General features: G+C 42.6%; 1 protein-coding gene and 1 pseudogene across 7 annotated transcripts in view; both read left to right on the top strand.

Annotated features, from left to right (window-relative positions):
* Nucleotides 1–2,068: 2,068 nt before the first annotated feature.
* On the top strand, nt 2,069–4,247 carry LOC118979628 (keratin, type I cytoskeletal 18-like; annotated as a pseudogene).
* Nucleotides 4,248–9,350: 5,103 nt separating this feature from the next.
* The window catches only part of AGTPBP1 (ATP/GTP binding carboxypeptidase 1), a 142,462-nt gene continuing 131,416 nt past the window's right edge, over nt 9,351–20,396 (top strand). For 5 of the 7 annotated variants that reach the window (XM_037035826.1, XM_037035827.1, XM_037035825.1 and 2 more), the window contains exon 1: nt 11,999–12,198. The gene's annotated coding sequence lies outside the window, so the exon portion shown is untranslated. Of the gene's footprint in view, nt 9,798–11,998; nt 12,199–19,617; nt 19,686–20,396 lie in introns of those variants that run through there. The other 2 variants (XM_037035822.1, XM_037035823.1) reach the window with 2 other exon arrangements.

The raw sequence follows: 20,396 nt of genomic DNA, 5'->3' as shown, positions 1-20,396 counted from the left end.
GTGACTGGAAGGATCGATTGTGCGCATATTATGATTTGGCTTTCCAGCTGCTCCGGGCTGCAAGCCCAGCTCACAATCCTTTTAGCTACTGTCTCCTTTCATCTTCCTGTAATGGTTAGTGACACCTGATCTCATTACGGGCTGCGCCTTTCCAGGCATAAACTGTTGGCTAATACCCAGGATTGCTGCTAATTCATAGAGGAAGGGGCTAGGTACTGGGCTGCTGGCTTCACAGTGTGCTACACTTTTCAGCTGCAGCTGCGGTGCCAAGGGAATTTAAAGCTCTTTGGTGAGAAAAGGAAAGGCTGTGGTTCGTTGTCTGGAACCGTGCATGTGCTAGAACCAAGACCAGCAACAGGAAAGAAGAAAAATCATAGAATTAAAGTCTGTTTTCCTCTCCTTCACCTGCTATTATGGTGGGTCTCTAGTTACTTTCGAAGCTCACCGTGCCTCGCTCTGCCCAGAGCCACCCCCCCCCCCCCCCGCCCCGTCCCCGCATTCTTCCGAGCTCCGAACCTTCCTCCTGCCCTTTTGTGATAATTTCTCCTTTGAGGCACATTTCCTTCTCATTGAACTTATACATGTCTAAAAATTGTGTTTCTCACTGCTAAGGTATCTCCCACACAGGTTAAATATTTCATAGCTCTCGGTTCCTCTGAGGAATTATAATTTACCTCAAATGAGTGATGCCTACTCTGAGAGCTTCAGGTAACTTGATGGATTGAACCTAATGTTGGATATTTTAATAGACAGGTATTTTGATAGCTGTTTTGGCACACAGTTATTTTAAGTTTTCTTTGCTTCACATCAGTCACGAATGCTAGCTAACATTGCTGAGGAAATGAATAGAAATACTTTACAATGTTTGGGGTTCTGCACAAGGTGGTAATCTTACATGATTGTGTGAAAAACTGAACCAAGGAGCTACTTTATCATCGAAAGTGGAACAGGTCGTCCAGCTCCTCAGTATCAAACTAGAACATCTTGATAATAAATAGTAAAAAAAGCACCACACCAATGATTTGTTCAGATCTAATTCTTCCAGGCCATCCAAACACTGCATTTATTAAAAATTGTTCATCTCATTTCCAGGAAGAAACAGTAGCATGATTCATACCAGCGGAAAGGACCTGTCAGGTGTGAAATCATCACTAAGCCAAAGAAATGACTATGATTTGTCAGAATCACTGCTGTGAATAAAGAGTGGGGATTTGCTTGTCCTCTGAACAAAACCGGGAAGGACTGACACGTGACAGGTAGTTTTGCCTTTTTTAGAAATCATCCAGAACGGAATTGTGAGAGATTCAGGAAACCCCTAAATTTTATAAAGGTGATCTAGATATGTCATCAAGATAGGGGCATCAGCAGAGAAAGCTACGGCCTAATCAATTATATTATAACCCAAATATGGGAGCGAATAAAGAAGCAGCAGCCCGTGTTCTGCACACAGCACATACATGTATACACAGCAATGGTCTGCTGGAGTCCGCAGTGCAGACTTAGAAGTGATTGTTAAATAATCAGCAATTTTGCAAGCCATTGTTAAGTTCTGTTGATAGCCTGAAACCAGTCGGCGGGGGGGGGGGGGGGGGGGGGGGTGNGGTTAGAAACAGGGGGGTGGGAGGAGGAGAAGGGGGGCGGTCTTTACACCATTGAAATTGGCAATTGCTATAGACTGGAGCTTCTTGTTTTGTCTTATCTTCAGATAGCAGGTTTACCAACCCACCTGTGTCTAGTGCTATTGAAGGCAGAGATTCTATCAGGAAAATGTATATGCCCATTTCTTAGAGAGGGATGTGTTGTGGAACCAGTGAATTTCATCAGACATATCCCAGAATGTGGATTTAGTTAGTATTCCTTCAATGGCCCTTGTTTCAGATTAATGCTCAATAAACAACCTGTTGCTTATTTGTTTGGTACCAGTAGATGATTTGGTGTTAAATTCCTTGAAGTCCTGGTGATTCTAAGGAGCCTTCTTAAGGGACATCTGGGGAGAGAGGAGAAGCATCACACGACGCTGAGCAGGTCCTTCATCTGTCTGCAACCAGGCCTGCTCCGTTTTCTTTGTTTTACATATTGGTTGTCCACAAAAATACCAAACACAACAGTTGCTTGGAGAAGGCATACTGCTGCTAAAACAAATGAACAAACAAACAAAAACCCTTGAAAATAATAGACCAGAGCTCTTTGTTCACCAGAAAAGCACATCCATTACTGTCAACAAGTTATTTTTCTGGATGTAATTCAGCTACCTGTGAGTTTAGTTAACTTCGATTAGTTTCCCATCAACTGATAAAGTTGGGATGTACTGACTGAAAGTTTAAATCTCTGGACTAATTAGGTTGGAGACCCGACCCACTGGTGAGGAACTGCCCTTCTGAGATTTCGATCAGGGTTGTCAGCAGGGCCTCCTTTCTGATAGCTCTCCCTTACAGGAAGCAGGTGGGTAACTTTCTCTTTGCTACTGAAAACTGGAAAATGAGTCAACCAGGTGAGCTGGGCTCGAGTCATGCGAAGTTTTTGTCTTTTAAAATGGCTCCTCTTCTGATTATGATAGTGACTCTGATGTCCCTAATTAAAATTTAGAAAATGACACAAGCAAAGAGAAGAAAATGAAAATCAACTTACAATCTAAAGACAGTCACTCTTACTTATGGTGTGTAGTCTAGCTCTTTATACATACACATATATTCACCCACATACATGTACCTTTTTTTTAAAAAGAGGAGTATTAAAACTTGAGTTCACAAAGTAATGGCACTTGACTGGTTCTCACCATGATTTCCTCATATGTTACACATGGGTGCAAGTTGATCTGTATAAGAAAGGCCTATTCTTGCAGCCTCAACCTGAGTCCCAGCTTCTCACCTACCTCCCTGAACAACATGAGCTTCAGCACACGCTCCTGCTTCTCTACAAGCTACTGGATCTTGGGGTCCCCTGCAGTCACCCAACTACCAGGTCTGGCTGGCCAGCAGTGTGGCCAGCATCTATGCAGGTCCTGGGGCCTCAGGCTCTTGGATCTCGGTGTTCTACTCCACCAGTGTGTGGGGCAGCTGGGGATCTGGGAGCCTGGCTGCAGGGATGCCTGAGGGATCTGGTGGGCAAAGGGGGCATTTAGAGTGAGAAAGAGACTATGCAATGCCTGAATGACCACCTGGCCTCCTACCTGGAGAGAGTGAGAAGTTTGGAGGCTGATGATTGGAGACTGGAGATCAAAATCTGGGAACTGTTAGAGAAGAAGGGACCCCAGGTCAGAGACAGGGGACATTATTTCAAGACCATGGAGGACCTGAGGGCTCAGATCTTTGCAAATTCTGTGGACAATGCCTGCATCATTCTGTACCTTGACAATGCCTGTCTTGCTGCTGATGACTTCAGAGTCAAGTTTGAGATGGAGCTGGCCACATGCCAGTCAGTGGAGAATGACATCAATGTGGGCTCTGAAAGGTCAGTGATGACACCAATATCACTCGGCTGCAGCTGGAGACAGAGATCAAGGCTCTCAGGGAGGAGGTGCTCTTCACGAAGAAGAACCACGAGGAGGAAGTAAATGGTCTACAAAACCAGATTGCCAATTCTGGGCTGACTGTGGAGTTGGGTGCCTCCAAATCTCAGGACCTTGGCAAAATCATGGCAGACCTCTGGGCCCAGTATGACAAGTTGGCTCGGAAGAACCAAGAGGAGCTGGAAAAGTACTGGTCCCATCAGATTGAAGAGAGCACCACAGTGGTCACCTCGTAGACCACTGAGATAGGTGCTGCTGAGACGACACTCATGGTGCTGAGACATATGGTCCAGTCATGGAAGATCAACCTGGACTCAGTGAGGAATATGAAGGTCAGTTTGGAGAACAGCCTGAGGGAGGTGGAGATGCACTATGCCACACAGATGGAACAACTCAATGGGATCCTGCTGCACCTGGAGTCAGAGCTGGCCCAGACCCGGGCAGGGGGCAGTACCAGGCCTAGGAGGCGGTGCTGAACATCTATGAGGCGGTGCTGAACATCAAGGTCAAGCTGGAGGCTGACATTGCCACCTACCGCAGTCTACTGGACTTGAGTCTTGTTGATGCCTTGGACAAGAGCCAGTTCTTATAAACCGTCTAAAAGATGACAACTCGCGGGATTGTGGATGGCAGCAGAGTGATGTCTGAGGTCAAGGACACCAAATTCTGAGGCATTAAAGGCAGCAGAAGTGGGGCATCCCTTGGCAGGGCAGGAGGCTGATAAAAAAGTTCATTGAAAGATTTTTTTTAAAAAGCCTTTTCTTTATATAAAATTCTAAATGAAAGCTAATGGAAAAGTGTCATATTTAAAAAACCAAATAGTTATTTCAGTAGATACTAATAAAACACAATCTAAAAGCATAATATGATATTCAGTAAATACAAGTCTCTCTCCCACAGCTATCCAGTTCTTCCCAGAGGCAACCATTGTTGCTGGTGCCTTGTTTATTTGTCAGAGAGATTCTGAGCCTGTAGGAGCATATTTGTAAAGTGTAACAGGTAATTTAAAGGAAGGTTTCTGGTTTATATATGGAAGTACAGCTGAAACATTTTCAATCCACAAGAATCTTTTAAAATGTGTTTTGTTGTTGTTTTGTTTTTATGCTTCATTTTCCTTTATGGCCAGAGAAAGCATCTCGTGTACGGTCATTACTGTTACTATAATCATCAGCAAGCATGAATTAAGCCCCTATGGTATGCAGGTTTCTGTGAGAGTACTTTCAGTTAAGAGAATGAATTCTCCTGATTTGGGGGGTCACAGTTGGCAAGGTGGTAAATGCATAACAGTGATACCTTCTCCATTTCAGAAGTAAAAAATCCATTGATATTTTCAGTTTAGAAAGTTAGAAAGAAAAAAATCTCAGCACAATCACATCTGGAGGTGAGCAGGTCACATGTGTTTAGGAAATCAGAGTAGATACAGTAGTTCTCATTACTCATGTTTAGCCACCATGATGGTGGGATTAGTTTTCCATCACTAAGAGTAGTGATATTACCACCGCCTTAGTGGCTTAAAGCAACACATACTTATTATAGTATAGTTCTGTAGACAAGAAGTTCGAAAAAAACAAAAACAAAAAAATAAAATAGAAGTCTGATGATAGGTCTTATTGGGCTAAAATTACGAGTGTGATAGGGCTGCCTCCCTTTCTGAAGGTTGTAGAGGAGAATCCCTTTCCTTCCCTATTTCAGTGCCTAGAGCCTGCCCGCATTTCCTGGCTCATGACCTCCTGCCTCCTGCCTCCTTCAAAGGCAGCAATGTTGCATCTCATGGATCATTCTTCTGGAGTTAGGTCTTCCTCTGACCACAGCCAGGAAAGGCTCTCTGTTTTTAAGGTTGCATGTGACTAGATTGGTCCCAGACACTTCAGAATGACCCAGAGTAGTCTTCCTATTTCTAGATGCTTCATTTAACCAAGTCTTCAAAGTCTCTCGGCCAAGTGTGTGGTAGTATATTTACAGGTTCTGGGGATTGCAATGTGGACATCTTTGGGGCGGCACCTCTCTGCCTATCACAGGGGTCAAGAAAAATGAATTCCCAAAGGAATGAAGCAATCTTTCTAAAGTGGGCACTTGCAGGATTACAGCCCCAGTCAGGGGGGAGGCTGAAGGACAACAGTGAAGAAAAACCCTTCCATAGGGCAGAACTTTGAACAATAGGTTTTTGGCTGTCCATGTCTAGGATGAGGGATGGCCAGAAGTGTGGATCTACACTGCTTCATGGGCAGTTACTGATTACTGGGCTGGTGGGTTAGGAACTTGAAAGAAACAGGACTACAAGGTTGGTGACAGAGAAGTTTGGGGAAGAGGTATATGGATGCACCTCTCTGGATGGACACGAACTGTGCGGGTATTTGTGCTTTACATGAAAGCCCATCGGAAGGCATGAACTGGGCTCATGTGGATTTACCACATGAGGCACCACACCGTGCATGGGCTCAGTCATGTGGATTTACTTGTACTAAGGCTGACTTGGCTAACGCTATTGCGGAGTGCTTAATCTGCCAACAGCAAAGGCCAAGATTAAATCCCCTTGGGCAGTTTCTCCAACCCGTAGCTTCTGTAGTGCACAGTGTCCACTGGTGCCCAGCGACGGGTAGCTGGCAACCTTAAGGCAGTTTCATAGTGGAGTGTCTCTGATGAGATACCTCCCCATGAATAGTTTTCCCCAGCACCCTAGATGATGGGTTTCCAGTAAGTTCCAGAGGGCAGATTTCTAGCAAGTTCTGCCAGCACAGCACCCAAGAGACTTCTCTGTCATCCAGTGAGTCACTGCTGTGCTTTCTCCAAAATCTGCATCTTGAACCTGGGGACTAATAACAGATAAAAAATAAACACACCCTTTCACTAATTTGACTGATTATTGTCTTGAAATTTCCGTCTCATCGTGATGGGAAGAATCAAAGTCTGGTCTAGTCCTCAGAGGAGGAAGGTATTCCTAAATTTCATGTCTCCTAACAGGGACGTAATGTTTCTTCAACAATTCATGAGAATTTATCTGCTCTGTTTAAACCTGAAGCTGAATGCACTGAGATAATTCGGCATGACTTTTCTTTGTAACTAAAATCTATAAATTCTTCACACTTGCATAAACTTGTTTTTATAAGGTTTGGTGTACAAGGTTGACTGTGACAGAGAGCTTACTGTGTGAATGAGGCTTTCCAAGCTCCCCTTTAGTTCCTGGATAATGCATTCTATTGGTGCGCACGTTCTGAGGCTGCTCTAAAGCCTGAAATAGAATAATCAGCCTCTGTAGGTGTTGTGATTCACAACCTGCTTCTACACATACTATAGCTTTTAATAATCTACTCTACAAAACCTTCAAGGTTGGTTATGATAATTTAAATACTATAAGTTTTTCCTGTTAAAATGTTATGTTTTTGTTGTAGAAAACTTAACAGACATCGAGGAATAAAAATGATAAATTTTTAATGACTATCAAGTGATAATCGTTATTCAAACTTAATGTATATTCTTCCAGTATAGTTTTTAAACATATAAAGACATTTTTTTTGTAAAAATGGAATCATATCGCATATAACCTGCTATTTTACCTGACACTGTGTCATGACTATGTTTTTATGTCATGATTTTAATACTTTTGGACTAGGACTTCCTTTAGTTTAATGAAAGCTGCATTTCCTAAGCCCCAGAAGAAGGCCCTGCAATTAGGCAACTGAAATTCGTTACTGAATGAAGAGGAGGATCTAGGATTTGTGCGATCTGAAGCCTGTGTGTGCAAGTTTAGAAACTCTCTTCCATTTGTTTTATGTTCAACTTTATTTTGTGTTTGGTTAGGTTGCATGTTTTCTTTTAAAACATTTAAACAATGCAAAATATAGAAAGTGGCAACACCTACCCCAACCTGCCACCAAGTAATTCTAGTCAACAGAATGGTATTTTCCTTCCTAGAACTCTGCTCATGAAACTGTACATGCGTAATAGGTCCTGTAATACTGATTAAAAAATTCAAATGGTATCATACAATCCATACAAACTAGTTTTTCTAATTTAATGATACTATATTAAACATTGAATAGTATTTCTTTTTTTTAAATATTTTATTTATTTATCTTTAGAGAGGAAGGGAAGGAGAGAAGGAGAGAAATATCAATGTATGGTTGCCTCTCGTGAGTCCCCTGCTGGGAACTGGCCTGCAACCCAGGCATGTACCCTGACTGGGAATCGAACTGCAATTGTGTGGTTTGCAGGCCCGTGCTCAATCCACTGAGCTACACCAGCCAGGGCTGAATAGTATTTCTTAAATGTGAGAAAGTGAATTCAGTTTTGACTCTCCATTTCTATTTTCAATCTAATTTAATGGTTAGCTTGTATGAAAAAATTACTTCTTTATGTTTTCAAATCAGTTAATTGTTAATTGGGTGGTCTTTTTGAAATGCTGAACAGTTTTATTAAATAAGAAGAAAAATACTTCTAGTGTTTGTGATTTTTGTTGAAATGTTTGTTACTTTGTTTTAAATAGATTATTAAGAAGTAAAACAAAACACTTATTCAGACTGCAGGATTGAGAAACTGACTTGAAAATAATGGGAAATTGTCTTTTTCACATAGTGGGTAGGTGTTCTAAAAGAAAAAAATATCATGTGTGAATATATAAAATTATTTATATGGATATTTATTTAGAATGCAAAAGCACAATATCTTCCTGGGTATTTGGAGAGCTAGGTCCCTTTCAAATGAGATCTAGTCAGGAAATTTACCAGAAATAATCGCATAGAAACCCATCCTGATTGCAACCTGGCTTCTCCTTATCATCTGGAAAATTCTTTAAGTCTCAGCAATTTAGTACTCACAGGGACCTGCATAAATAAAAGGCTAAGAAAACCCTCTTAGCTCCTCACTTCATTAGCTTCAAGGTAAATTCACATCTGTTCATAAATTAAACCCACCAGACCCCTGGTTAAGAACTCCTGATTTACCGCATCATTTGTAATGGCTTCCTAGTGATCTGTATTATGGATGTGCAATAATGTGTTTAACCAGGGGCCTTCTGTTGAACATTAAAGATAGTTTATAATACCACTCGGAATAATCATCTTTACAGCTAAATCTCTGCATCTTCCTTGGTTATTTCTTTAGAATAAATTTCTGTAAGTGGATCAAAGGGTATCTACATTTGAATGTTTAGATTTGGCAGGGTTATTTAAGTTCCATTTCACAAATAAAGAAAGTGAGGGTGTAGTGGCTTACAGATATGGGTCTTTAAACTCAACTTTTTAGTCCCTGAATCGTGTATCATTCACAGTTTACCACATGACTACAGGAAACCATTGGTCAGTGAAAAATCTTTTGTCTCCAGAACTTCTCCAGTGCGTGAAATGCTAGGGTTGCTTCCCTCCGTTTCCCAGCCACACCACATTCATATAGGTTCAGCTCATGTTGTTCTTACAGCATTGCTGCTCCATGGTCTATTTGTCATAACATTTCAGTTTGACCCAGGACAGCTGTTAGGTATTTTGTTGGGCGCAATCATGAGTATTATGTGTAGCAGGAGGTGCTCAATAAATTGGTGATTGTTGAATGACATTGAATAGTTACAACAATCCTACAACTCCAGCGGACTACCTATGTTTCAGAAAGTTCATGGCCAGGCTCCTAACATTTATGGCTCCAGATGGAAATGACTCTAGACTTTTGAGAAGTCTATGACTATTCTAAATCTGATGGCTATAGAGCTGTCTTCTAAAGTTTGTTGGATTTTGTATGTGTGGAGAACAGGACCAGTAAAACAGCATGGAAACAGTATTGATAAGACAGGATAAAGTATATAAGACAAAATGACATCACTCATGTCAAGCAAGTGGGCTTCCAGTCAGTCATGACACTTTGGTTCCAGAAGGAAACTACCTAAGTCACACCAGATGCATCTGGCAAAAATGCATGCTTGAGTTTTCTGCACATGTGACAAGAACAGCCATATCTGCAGAACAGGACCACCCATAGATAGGCTTTTTGAGAAAGTGCCCAGTTGTCATCAGGGGTGCCAAGACACTTATCAAGAGACCCAGAGGGGTGGAGTGCACCAGTCTCAAGTGCATAACTGACGCAGGCTTCAGACCACTCCTGAGACAGCTGAATTCCGCACACCAGAGTGCTGCTCCACCTCACACTGACTTCCCTTGGCATCTGCCACTGGAGGCTCTGCTCCGCTGGATCCAGGCTGTACCCTCTTCAACCTGTGAAACCAGCGCTTCCTTGCAAAAGGCTTATGGCTCCCTCGCCCACCGTGCTGTCTTCTGGACCTGTTGGCTGAGACTCTGGGACTCAGGTTTGGTTTCCCCCATTGATTTCTATGTGTGTGTGTTTCTTTTAGATTGTTACAGTGTGAGTAGGATATTAATGTATGTTGATGTTCTGCTTTGAGTGAACCCACATACAATAAAAGCTGAGTGAATAGCATAGTTACCTTGTATGACTCTTATGTATTCCTTTGTGCTGGGTTGCTCAGTAGGCAGCTAGCCAAGCAGTTGCCTGGCTGACTGATCGGAAAGACTGTATCACTAAACATACTGGTGCAACAGTATGTTACTTGATTAAAGGTATGCAAGTAAGAAAATCAGCAAAAAAGAAAAAGATAGCTGGCTGGGTTCCAATGGTAACCTTTCTTTTCCCTGACTAGTCCAAAATTAAAATAATTAAGTGTTCACTGGTTATCTACAAGGCACTGGCTAGAATATAATGAGGAATCCTAGTTAAATGAATATCATTGTAAGGTTAGACTCTTATCTACATCACTTATTTATCTTTAGTTCTATATATCATAGTAAAGTGTTTTGAGGAGGCTGTTTAAAGTAGCAGGAAAGAGTGACAAACAGGATTGGCTCTGCTTTTACCTAGTTGAGTGTGTTAATTTACTGGGTCTGTGTTCTGGCTATCAAACCACACTAAGTATGCTTTGCTAAAATGGAATTCAAAATCTACAAATACAGGCATTCACATTTATATCTTTCTATATTGCTGGTTGACATGTTTAGGAAGATGTTGTTTGAATCAAGTTTCATATGTATTACATATACTTCATTTTTGTAAAATGTTAAATATTCTTCTATAATTTCGTGTTCTCAGATAATGCTTTTCAGACTGGGTTGTCTGGGGTGGTATGTTTTAAAATTATTTAAAATACCATAACCTACTTTTTGGGTGCTTATAGTAGGAGAAACTATGGTATTGAAAAGGTGATAGTCTCTTGTTTATCCTAGTAAAGAAAGACATCTGTCTGGTAAGGGTGAACTGCAAGAAACTTGGTTTACTTTGGGAACTTCCTTCACACCTGCTCAATCTCGTTTAAACATGATGATAAGAAAGCAAAGTAAGAACTTCACAGCTCTCAATATATTCCCCTATCTCAGCGATTTTCAACCTTTTTCGGCTCATGGCACACATCAACTAATTACTAAAATTCTGCAGCACACCAAAAAGTGTTATATTTTTTGCTGATCTGACAACAAAAAAAGATATAATTTTGATTCAATCACACCAGACGGCCATTCTTGTGTTGGCTGTTGACATTTTATTTGAAAACCTAAGGGCCTGACTAGATAGTCAGGTTTTGCATGTTTTAAAAAATTCTTGCACACAACAGTGTGCCTCCTACGGGGGGGGGGGGCATTTACATTTAGCCACCACAGACAAGCAGTTACATTTTTTGCCAGCTACTATAAACAACAGCAAACATGACCTATGCTCTTGAAAAAAAGTATTTATTAAAAATATATTACAGCCCACACAGAAGGGGGTGTATCAGTATTTAACTTGTCTGAGACATAACTCTTTAATAAAACATTCCGTCCAATTTAGCACTGTCATTTTCGTGACTGTATGCAGGCACAATACAAAATAGCAAAAAATAAGTCAGCATGCTATTTCGTTCCCTGCTGCACTAGGCATGTAGGTTTGGCGTCAAGGTGCAATTTCGTTCTGCCCTGTAAACCCAGCTAGGAAACTGCTAGTCTGCTAACGTATTATGGATTTTCCTTGAGGTTCAGGAAATAGCTAAACAGTACCGCGGCCCCCTGGGACTGATGTGACCTGTTACCACGTGGGGAGAGGTAAGAACCGCTCTTCTGCGGTGGCTAAATGATAGTAGGGGTGGGGGCTGGCTTAGTCCCAGGAAAAGACGGGATCTCTTAACTGGGAGCATACAGGAAGGGGAAAGATGGTTCAGGAAGGTGGTATCCACCTGGCAACCCGTTTTGTTCGGTTGGGCGGCAGCTGTAGAGGACGAGGGCCCAGGGCGCGCGCAAAGCCCCTTCCACCACTCTGGCGGAACCACCCCAGCCTTACCCTTTCAACGCAGGCACGTACTCTCCCTTCCTGGCCATGCGCGCTCCCCACCCCCACCCACGCGCGTGACCCGCCCTCTCCTCCCTGCGAGTTTGCCACGCCCTGAGCACACGCGCGCTCTGTCCTCCTCCCTCCCCCCGCTTCCCCGCGCGTGAGCTAGCTGGCCAAAGCGTGCGGTGGGCGGGGCGCCGCGCTGACGTTGCCCGGGATGCGGGAAGGTTCCTCCGCTGCCGCCGCCTCTACCTCGCCTGCCACCCGGGTTTGTATGAAAACACCCGGTGGCTGGCGGCGAGGAGTCCGCCGCGCGTCCACAGAGCTGCCGCCTGCACCACCGAGCCAGGTGGTGTGGTTCGGCCCACTCCCTGCTAGCTCCCCCTCCAAAGCTGGTGAGTGCCCCGCCACCGTCCGCGTCTGGCCGGCCAACCCTCTGTCGCGGCTTTCCCGCCGCAGCCGTCCTTCTGCTCTCCCCGGCCGAGGTGTCTTGGGGGCGGTAGAAGCTAGGGGAAAGCGATCCGGGCCTGCCGCGGTCTGTGCCCTGGTCTGTGCCCTGGAACCCCTTCGACCCTCACCTGACAGGTTGTGTAACGCGTGTCTTTGGGGACATGGACCAGATATTGCGGGGAAATCCCTGATGGGCTAGGATTTTGGCTGTTCCTGGAAAACGCTCCATCCCGCTTCCACCCACCAACACCCGGCCACCCTCCTACCCCCACTCCCAAGGAGAGTTCTCATCGAGGTCTCTAAGCAAATGCGGCCCTCGGCCCTCGTGCCCTGCCCCTTCTCTAGGGCCCCAAGTGCCAGTCGCCGCTGTGCAGCACAGAGCAGAGCTGGGAGGGTCGGTGGGTCTTGGGCTGGTGCTCGCCCTGCTTCTCTACCCACTCCAGTACACGGCCCAGCACCCACCCCCTGGGAGAGCCAAGCGTCAGGGTGGGGTGGGTGTGGTGTGACCCCGGCGATAACTAGTTTTGTTTCCTCTCAATGGGTATTTGGCCCAAAGCGTGTTCTCTGTTTACAACTTGTCGCCTTGTGGGTTTGATTTGAATCTGAATCAGATAGTCCTTGATGACTCTGCAGAGTTTCTCAAAAGCAGGTTCTTATTTGCGAGAGTTCAGTTCAAGGACTCCTGCAGCCTCTTCGCAAAGGCTTGCATGTCCCCCCTCCCAGGTGTCGTTTAAGCCTGTAAGTGCCAGCGTACTTTGGAATCCGTTGGCTTACTTTCCTGGGCAGTACCCATTGTAGAATGGAGTTTTAATACATCTAGTATATGCGATATGAATGTTGGTAACTGCGAGCCCATTTCTTGTTTTCAGATAGCTGGCTTATGTGCCTGGAGGTCTAGGACTGCTGATGACCTCATACCTTTCAGCACTTCTTGATTACTCCTTTTCACGTATCTTTCCTGTGCACGTTGTAATCTTTGTGTAAATCGAGTCATCTCTTTCTTTAATCTCTGCATTCCTCTTCTGAATTATCTTTTTTTTCCCCTGAGAAAACTAGAAAGTTATTTTTGTAATGTATTGTGGAATGTTTTCAGTTCAGTAGACCAAAAAAAGTAATGGTTTATTTAAAGCACTTTAAATAAAACATGAGCCAAAAGTTAAAACCAAACTAAACTCTGGCATCTCTATGAGGATGTCTTGTGTAATTACTGTGAGTCTTATCCACTCTTTGTCATCCTTAAGCAGTGTTATAATATGACCTGTTCAGTTTTCCATTCTACTTGTCTTAAGTGCTACAATGAAGTTGTAAGTTCATTTTTAATGACCTTAGAACTCTGCCTTGAATTGCTTGGGCACATATTTAGAACTGCAGTCTCATTCTGAACTCTGAAATGAAGGGGGTAGAATGAGAGTTACACTTGTAATTAGCCAACACTGCAAAATATTTTGAGGAAGAAATTTTTATTGAATTGAAGCATTATTCTCTTTAGGGCACTCTAGCTAGAATCCTGTATAATGGTTTCATCTATTACAATAGCAGAGGGAAAAGAGGTTCAGGACTTGTGAAATTATCTAATTTGTGTTATATTTTACATTTTGGTGTTTTAAAAAATCTCCAGAGTATTCGCCATCCAAAATTTGCTCTTCTTGGTTGAAGACCCGCAGTACTTGGAAGTTGAACATCAGTTGTGATAAATGAACTTGTCAGAGGATTGTCTGCAAAGTGGGGGCTTCTGGGAGACAATGGGTGGAGTGGGCATGACTTTTAAACTTTACTTATTATTGTTGGTTACAGTACCTCCATCCTGTAGTGCAGTGACTAAGGGGGGTTGGGCCTCATAACCAAACTGGCTGGGTTTGAATCATGGGCTTGCTTTAGATGCAAGTTATTTATTCTCTTTTTGTTTCAGTTTCCTCAGCTGCAAAGGTGGGATAATAGCAGTTACACCCTTAAGATGATATTGAACATCATATGAGCTAATACACAGAAAGTGCTTAGCCTAGCACATAGTAAGTGCTCAGTAAATATTATTACTATTACTGCTTGTCTCCAGGCTTTGAAGGGATCTAGGAAGCTGAAGAAGGATTTGAACTGATGGAGCATTATTAGTGCAGATTAATTCCACTATGACCCATTCATTTTTTGGGGGGGAGGTGCTAAATACAGGCTGAATCTCACAGTCCTGCCTCGGAAGCGTGCAATTTAGTTTTAAATAGAACAGCTGGACCATGAGTGGGGTGTCCTGAGATGCTGCCTGAGAGCTGCTGAAGTCTCCCTGTTTGTCCATTCTGACAGAACCTTGGATTGTCTCCCTGTGGCGGCAGCGGCTGCTATTTTAATCACCTGTTTTTGAGTATGTGATTGCATTTCTTTGACTGTCATGTGCTGCTATGAAAAATTATCAAACTATTGATGGGTATGTATGTTTTTATCTGACCAATATATATATTACATATTTCCAGCGTATATAAACCACTTTCCTCTAAGCATTGTTTTTGTTTTATTTTCTTTGTTATTAATATTACACAGAGTGAGGTTAGTTTTGATTTGATATCGTGTTCCTTTTCAGCTTTCATGTAATTTTCTTAGGAAAGTTTTTTTGAAATTAATGATTTTATGTACTTTTTGGTTTGTAGGGATCTTATAGTAATATTATGTTCTCTAAATTAGATGTTTTAAAACTTTTAGTCTTAGGACTGTTTACACTCTTAAAAAATTATTGAACACCTTAAAAAGAGTTTTTGAATCTTCCCTATTTTCTTGCTGTGCTAAAGATTTGTCAATTTTGTTAATGTTTTCAGAAAACCAGCTTTTGGCTTCATTGTTTTTTTCTCTTTCTTTTCTAATATCTATTTCATTTACCTCTGCCATACTTTTAAAAATTATTTTCTCCCTCTACTAGCTTTGGGCTTAGTTCTCCTTTTTCTAGTTCTTTAAGTTGTAAAGTTAGATTGCTTATTTGAGAACTTTCTTCTTTTTCAGTGTGTTGATAGCTATAAATGTCCTGATGGGCTCTACTTTCTCTGTGTCCTACACATTTTGGTATGTTGTGTTTTTATTTTCATTTGTCTGTTAAGTATTTCTAATTTTCCTTGTGATTTCTATTTTTTCCCATTGGTGAAGAGTGTGCCATTTAATTTCCATAAATTTGTGAATTTTCCAGTTTTCCTTCTCTTACTGATTTCTAACTTTATCCTGTCGTAGTTGGAGAAGGTACATTGTATATCTATTAAAAAAATCTATTGAGACTTAATCTGTGGCTTGACATACAGTGTATACTAGAGAATGTCCTATGTGCACTCTACTGTTGGGTAGAGTGTGTGTATGTCTATTTGTTTTTTTGCGTTAAACCAATAAACCAAAACAGAAAGCCTCTTTCATCTTTCTGTTTTTTCCATTCATTATGAAGAATGGGGTATTGAAGCCTTCAACTGTTATTGTAGAGTTGGCTATTTCTCCTTTTTATTGTCAGTTTTTGCTTCATGTATTTTGATTGTCTGTTATTAGGTATGAGATGTTGATACTTGTTCCATCTTCTTCGTCTCTTGAACTTTTCATTAACATGTAGTGTCCTTTGTCTCTTACACCATTTTTAAAAAAAATTAAAATCTGTTTTGTCTGATATTAGTGTAGATACTCCTGTTGTCTTTTGATTACTATTTGCATGGAATAGCTTTTTTTCTTTAATCTTCACCAGAGGATATGTTTTTTATTGATTTCAGAAGGTGGAGGGGGTGCAGGAGAGAGAGAGAGAGACAGACAGACAGAGAGACAGACTATAATGTGACAGAAACATCAATCAGTTGCCTCCTGTATGTGCCCAACTGGGGTTTGAACCTGCACTTTAGGTATGTGCCCTGACTAGGAACCAAACCTGCAACCTTTTGGTGTATGGGACGACACTCCAGCTGGCTGAGTCACCCAGCCAGGGCTGCATGGAATATCGTTTTCCATCCTTTCACTTTCAAGCTATTTGTTTCTAAAGGGAGTCTTGAGAGCCTGTAGTTGGAACATACTTTTTTAAAAATCCATACATTCTGCTAATCTCTGCTTTTAGATTAGAGCATTTATTTACATTTAAAGTAATTACTGATAAAGAGGCACTAATGTCATTTTGCTCTTTGTTTTTTATATGCCTTCCTGCTTTCTGAGTTCCTCCTAGTTTGTATATTTTGTTTCTTCTCGGGAATATTAGTGGAAGCTGACTTTGGCTGCAATGCTTTCCTTAAAACAAAAACTTTAATCATTTTAATTGGTCAGAGTTAGATTAGAAGCAAAGGAAATGTTTCAAGGTAAGAATGCTAATGTCATCTATCACCTACATAGATTTAGGAATTTGGGCAGTTAAGTCTAAAAATAGTCATTTGGAGTCTGAGTTGGGGGAAGAGTTATTGTTAAATAAACTAGTTAGTTTCAAGTGTAGTAGGATTCTGCTCCCCAACAATGAGACCTTATAAGTTTTAGTGTAATTAAAGCATGACAGAGCAGAACAAATTAGACCTTTTGTAAGTGCTGGAAGGTCTTTTGTGGAGTGATGTGCAAACCATCCACACTTTGTTCTCTGTGTTGTTTCTTACTGAGAACTGAGGATTGCATTTTCCATCACATCGACATCGCGGCTGTGGGGGAATAGTAGTAGCTCCCTTATGTTCTTGAAAAGTGATTTATTCCTTTCAGATGGTGAAACAATTAGAGAAAGCCAACAAAAGATGGTGTGTATTCAGTGTAGCTGTTCCCCCATCTCCTGTGGCTGAACCACGGGTACTCTTTTTTTTTTTTCAATCTCCATCCAAGGATGTGCTTAGAGAGGAAGGAGGGTGAGTGAGAGGGAAAGAAACATCGATGTGAGGGAGAAAACATCGACTGGTTGCCTGGCCATGACCAGGGACTGAACTGCAACCGAGGCTTGTGCCCTGGCCAGGCATTGAACCCACGACCTTTCTGTTTAGAGAATGACACCACACTGGCCAGGGCCAGATATTCTTTAACAATGGACTTTTTCTGTTTGCCTGGACCCACTCTAGCAGGAACAATATCTAGTATTTAATAGCAAAAGTTATCTTTGTTGATTAGAACAATTTTTTTAAAGATTTTATTTATTCATCTTTAGAGGGGAAAGGAAGGAGAGAAGGAGAGAAATATCAATGTATGGTTGCTTCTCATGAGTCCCCTCCTGGAAACTGGCCTGCAACCCAGGCATGTGCCCTGACTGGGAATTAAACCGTGATTGCCTGGTTCGCAGGCCCGTACTCAATCCACTGAGCTACATCAGCCAGGGCTAGAACAATGTTGTTTTATTTATTGATTTTTAGAGAGAGAGAAGGGAGAGAGAAGAGAGAGGGGGAGAGAGAAAGAGAAAGAAACATTTATTTGTTGTTTCACTTATTTATGCATTCATTGGTTGATTCTTGTATGTGCTCTGACTGGGGATCGAACCCACAACCTTGGCATAAGAGTGTTGGGACAACACTCTGGTTACAGAACCAGCTAGTGGGTTCCTGACAGCTTGCTGCCAACAGGCAAAACTCTGGAGACAGAATTCAGTGGAAAGAAAAAGGAATCTTTTCTTTGAGGAATGTACAATTTGAAATAAAGGCAAGTTTCTGTCCCCAAACCTGTTCTCTTGTAAACCCAAGAAAATAACCCCACCACCAATTGCCAGGCCAGACTGGTCTTAGACTGCACCTGGAATTCCCGTTCTCTTTAAAATTACAGTCATTAGGAAAATGCAGGTGGCTGAAGCCTGCTTTGGTCATGGTCTGCTCCAGGCGCCCCTTGGATTCTGTGTAAGCTGCGCCTTCTTGAGAACAGTTATCTGCACTAAAGTCCAGTTTCAAAACTGAGCATTGTGATTTTCCTTAAAACCGATTCCCCTTCCTAAGATTACCCACATTATCATCCAAATTCTAGAGCCATCAATTAGGGAGAAAATACAGAGCAAAAAAGGAAATCGTCCTTCCAATATTGACCGAAATTTTATTTTAATGCCTTATATCTTTTGTTACTTTACAGCTTCATGTGAAGTTTTAACCCTTGGAAACCTCAGTTTCTTTTAAAAAAAACGATCTTTTCAAAACAGAAACAAAACAGAAATCCGAAGCAAAGACAGTTCCAGAAAAAGGGGTGGAGGGAATGGAACTAGCCTTAGAATCTTGTCTCACAGCAGCTGGTCCCAAGCACAGCCTCTTCTAGGTCCAAAGGGCCCAAAGCCTCTAATGGCAGAGACCTTCTCTCACACCAACCAGTGCTGCAGACGACCCTGGCAAAGCCAAATGGCACACATCCCAATGGCAGAGACCTTCTCTCACACCAGGCAGTACTGTGGATGGCCCTGATGGGGTCCAGATGGCCTGAAGCCCAAATGGCAGAGACAGAGGATTCCTGATGTAAACAGAAGAGCTGAGTTCCCTGTAGTCCCCGTAAGATCAGAAGGCAAGCAAAGAATAACTTTAACCAAGAACTGAGGTCTCCCTCATTTCAAGTTAAAACTCTCACAACTATTTATACTCATCCGGAAATAACTGTAACTTCTTTTCAATCTTTGTTCTTTTTAACAATGGGAAGAACCGTACCCTAACTCAGTATCAAGCAGCTAAAAGTCCCTAGATTTGCAAACACATAAATAAAGTAAAGGAACATTGTCACTTTGCACTGGGGCCTACTGTTTTCTTCCAAAAGGGAGATTTCAAATCTCCTTCCAGAGTGCTGGTCCAGCTGTCCTTTTCAGCGTCAACCACAGCAGCAGGGTTCAATCTCCCTTAGGTGGTACCCATTTTGTCCATGTGTGGTGGGTCTGAGGGCTTAATTCCTGTGAGCTTTAGAGAAGAGGGTGCTGTTAGTAGGACGTCATAGGGACCAGTCCATTGCTTGGAGAGCTGCTGTTCAGGACCTTGAGCTTTCCAGGTCTTTAGAAGGACGAGGCCCGCTGGGTGGAACGGGTGCAAGGGCTCATCAGGTGGGTGGGTGAACCTGCAATGAGCAAACTTGTATAGGGTGCTTAGTGTTTGCCCTGAATGTTACACGTGTTGCTCAGTTTTTGTCTTGTGCTCCAAATCTAGGGAGGGAGAAGCATTCTCGAAACTGAGATTTGGAAACTATTTCAAAAGGGCTTAAACTTAAACCCACCTCTAGGTGCCACCCTAATTCGGACCAAGGCAATGGGGAGTGCCTAGTCCCATTGCAAATGCCTTTCCTGGCATGTTTTGCCAGGGTCGTCTTCATTGTGTGGTTTGTTTTCTCAGTCTTTCCCATAGATTAAGGTCTCTAACAGGCGTGTAATTTCCATTGTGTTTGTAGTGCCTGCATGACCTTCTGGGAGATCCCCGAAGTGAACGATGGTGCATTGTTGCTCTGAATCTAGGAGTCCAAATCTAGGAGTTACTTCTTCAAGTAGAAGTTTCAGTTCTTCAGTCACCTTCTTAGTTTTAGTGGGGTATGCCTCTACCCACCCAGAAAAAGTGTCCACAAAAACTAACAAAAATTTGAAATTCCCTTTGGCTTTAGGCATCTGTACAAAGTCTTCTCGCCAGTCCTCAAATGGGCATAACCTTGTATATTGTACTCCCTTTTTCACTGTGTGCGTTCTGTCTTAGGATTTGTTTCTGGCACACATCTGACAGGCTTGGATAATCCTCTGAATGGTTCTTTGCAAATGGGGGCTCTTCAGATGTGGCCTAATGAGGTCCATCCCAGCATCCGTTCCGTAGTGGGTCCCTCCCTGTAGGTGTTTGAGGACGGGATACACTAGAGCCCCCGGGGAGTAAGATCATACCATGGGCGTTGATCTTCCACATGGAATTGGGATCGGTGTTAGTGAATCCTCATTCATGGGCCTATTCCTCATCTTGCTCTGTATACTGGGGTTTAAATTTTGATGAGTCTAAGCAGGGGATCAAAGTCCGTCGGTGTGGTGGCCCTCTGGCTGCTTGTTTTGGTGCTTTATCCTTGCTCCGGATAGGGAGGCTTCCTGGACAGATTGGGTGCCCAGGTGGGTGTTCGAGGGGGAGATCCATCCTTTGTCATACAGGGATGGGGCCGTAGGCTCTCTGGGCCCTATTTTAGGGGTATTGGTGGTGAGACGGGCCCTCCTGCTACTAACCCTGTGTTCCCTGGGTTCAGGGCATTCATGAAACCTATTTCCTCA

The sequence above is a fragment of the Sturnira hondurensis genome, unplaced genomic scaffold (assembly GCF_014824575.4).
Source record: "Sturnira hondurensis isolate 20B ecotype Veracruz unplaced genomic scaffold, ASM1482457v3 Scaffold0022566, whole genome shotgun sequence".
In the NCBI taxonomy this organism is placed as follows: domain Eukaryota; kingdom Metazoa; phylum Chordata; class Mammalia; order Chiroptera; family Phyllostomidae; genus Sturnira; species Sturnira hondurensis.
The sequence above is the reverse complement of the archived record's forward strand: the minus strand, read 5'-3'. Positions and strand labels throughout refer to the sequence as shown.